The sequence below is a fragment of the Arvicanthis niloticus genome, chromosome 11, assembly GCF_011762505.2.
Source record: "Arvicanthis niloticus isolate mArvNil1 chromosome 11, mArvNil1.pat.X, whole genome shotgun sequence".
NCBI lineage: Eukaryota > Metazoa > Chordata > Mammalia > Rodentia > Muridae > Arvicanthis > Arvicanthis niloticus.
The window spans coordinates 74,865,400-74,868,603 of record NC_047668.1 but is presented as its reverse complement, the minus strand read 5'-3'; the positions used below and the strand labels follow the sequence as shown (position 1 = coordinate 74,868,603).

The following is a 3,204-nucleotide window of genomic DNA, read 5'->3' as shown; positions in this document are numbered from 1 at the left end:
TAGCCATAACCTATTGGTAGAAATCTGTATAATTAATATCAAGATGAAGGTATAATTTCTTAAATGGTACAAAATTTACTTTGATTTCAAATTTAAGGATTTCATTGGCATGAGCTTCTTATTGATATAAAAGTGAGATGAATATTGATATTCTCATGGGCTTTGTGCCTGTATAACACATTTAGGAATACAAGGCTTAGACCCAGTCCTTCTTTAACTTCTTTAACTGATTTGGGATGGTTAGCCTATGAGTTAAGAGACTATAGCAAATTCAGGGCTTTGAGTTATTGTTAGGGTGTTTTCCATATTTTATTTAGAAATAGCTGAGAGGAATTAACAGACAACAGTCCAGGTTACCTTACACGGATAGTTGGTTTTCAAAATGTCAGAAGTCCATAGAATTGATGTTACAAATATTTCTATATTAATGTTCATTTTGATTAGAGACCTGTCTGCTCCTGACAGCTTCCTGTCATGGATTCTATGAAGAAATTGAGCATCCTTGGAGTTACTCCAGTTGTGCAGTGACTGCCACTAGGCAAGAATTGCCTCTTTCCATCTACAGACAAATTACTCTCCAGAAAAGAACACACTTGAAGAATAGTCAACTGATTATATCTGCCTATATATTATATCACTAAGGTCTGTCAGATGATTCTGGGCCAGAAGGCTGAAGATTTGATGCTCCAACATTCGTAGTATAGGGGCTTTCCAGGTGTTCAGCGGTCTCTATAAATTGGCTAAGTTTTAGAAGCTATGCTTAGTACTTCCATTAACTTCAGTTAACTCAGTCATTCTGGATCTCTGACCGGGTTGAAGACCTATAGTCTCATAGCCAATCCTGGCTATTTACTTTGAGAGAAAAGATCTGAGTGGATGGTTTACAGCTGACATTCATTCATTCTAAAGCCAAGAAAAATTCCAGGTTCAAAACTAAGTGTTTTAGTTAGGAGAGATGACAGGGGTTCTGGTTAGTCAACAAAATGATGGACTGGGTATTAGGACTATCTTGTACCTCACTGGTACAATTAGGAATAATTATGCTCTAATTGCATTTTGAGAGAAAAGTTTTATTTTAACAGGAAGGGTCAAGCAGGGTGATGAGAGAGAGAAAGAGAAAGAAAAAGAGGGGGGCATGGAGGCAGATGTTCACGTGTTTCCACCAGTCAAAGATAGTTTTTATATCTAGGTTGGATATTGGGTTACACTTCTGATTGAGCATTACCAAACTTATAAAGCCTTTGATTAACATTTTTTAAACAATATATAAAAGCAAAAAAGGAAAAGGTGGCATGGGATAGGGGTTTTTTAGGGAAGGCAAAGGGGGAAAGGGGATGGCATCTGAAATGTAAATAAAATAAAAAATTAAAATACCTCTATAAAGAAAGATATAGTACAGATATTAATCAAGAAACACTTTTAAACTAAAGAAGTTCATTTAATCAAGTGTTGAAATAATACTTGTAGAAGATCCAAAGTCTAGACTCCATATAGATATTTGTGTTTCAAGTTTAAGGTTGTATTATGTATAAATACTCTACGATAAAGCTATTTGACTAAGAGCTGTTCCATAGAAAAATATGCTGTTCATGTAACACAGCAAGTCTTTCACCTTCATGGCTCAATACTGATAGTTTTTCTTTTGCATTACAACGTTCTCACATATAGATATTCTCATTGAGAACCACAAAATCCAGTAACAAAATAATCTCAAAATAGTATCCAATAATACTTATTCTCAGCCACAGGCAATCTGTCTATGCCCTGCTTGCAGGTTTCTGTTTGGACACTCTTGATAGTATTTAGTAGAGTACTCCTGTTAGTAGTTAGTAGAGAAGACCATCTTAAAAAGTTAAAAGTTGGCAAAAGTTGTAGAGCAATGGTTTGTTTGAAAATTGCCTCATATAACAGTTGTCACTTGGAGACAGAAATAAATGACATGTACTGTACAAAGGCATCAACTAATTGTCTTTAGGGGGGAATATTTAAATCAAAAGAGCAAATAAAATATGGAATTTTAAACACATAAAATATATTTAATATTGTAAAGAATATGCTCAGGAAAGAATGATATTGCATGGTTGGTGTATATGAAGGAAGTGACATAATGACACCTCAAAATAAAGTAGAATAAGCCAAAGATGCATATTATAATATTAGTGAAGTTATGTGAATAACAATATCCATAACATATCAGATATCAATGAAAACATTAATATGGCACACATGAATTGTATTCCAAAATCTGCAAAACAAAGACAAATAAACAAATAAATCAAAGGGCAACCAGAAAGCCATGTTTCAAAAGAAGTTAAAGTTTAAAAATGTCAATGAATGAGTTCAATCGAAATATTCTAATACTCAAGCTATTTCAGAGGTGGTCTGGCTTTGTCCAATTAGTTCTGTATTTTACATTTATTTTGAGATTATAATATAATTACCACATCTCTCCCTTTGCTTTAACATCCCAAGCCATTCTATATATCCTGTCCTTTCTCTGTTAGTAGTAGGATCAAAAATGGTCTGTTTTAATGCAAAAGAAAATTAGGCTTCTCAGGTCACTACAGCATGGAAACAATCCAGTGGATTAAACTGATCTGCTACTCCTACATTCCCTCCTCCTATTCACTGCTTTAACGTCAGACCCAGACCCAACAACCATTTTAGAGGGATACTCAGTAATCTCCATTCAGCTTTCAGTTAGCAATAATCACACCTCAGTTAAACCTCATTGACTATGAAACTGCCACTGCACAAAGCTTACTCTCCAGTCAGTGAAGCAGGTAAACTTAAAGCAGAACTTCACTTCTCCCTCCACTTGGTCAAATGCCATCCTTAGTCTCATCCCCAGCTCTGCAGCAGGCCACCTGCTGGGGCCTCCATATTACCCTGTTTTCTTCTCCTGTGGATCATATGGATTTTTTAACTCCAGACTTTTTTCATTCACTTAACTACTTTACTCAAGATTCCAACTCTTTCTGGTTTTCCGTGGGAACACAAAGGCCACTCAGGCCAGTAAAACACAGTAACTCCTATCAAGTCCAATCCACCACTCTCATTCTCATCTCTGTTGCACACCTTCTGCGAAACTCTCTCTTCACTGTATGAATTCATTTCCAGGGCACTAAACAGATCCTGGTGGAACATTTCTCCAGAGGATATGATCAACTGTCTTATTTTCAGGCCCATCTACATTTTTACTTG

At 35.6% G+C, this 3,204-nt stretch overlaps 1 pseudogene; it reads right to left on the bottom strand.

The window, feature by feature from the left end:
* Nucleotides 1-2,687: 2,687 nt before the first annotated feature.
* On the bottom strand, nt 2,688-2,761 carry LOC117717442 (U4 spliceosomal RNA; annotated as a pseudogene).
* Between the last annotated feature and the right edge of the window lie 443 nt (nt 2,762-3,204).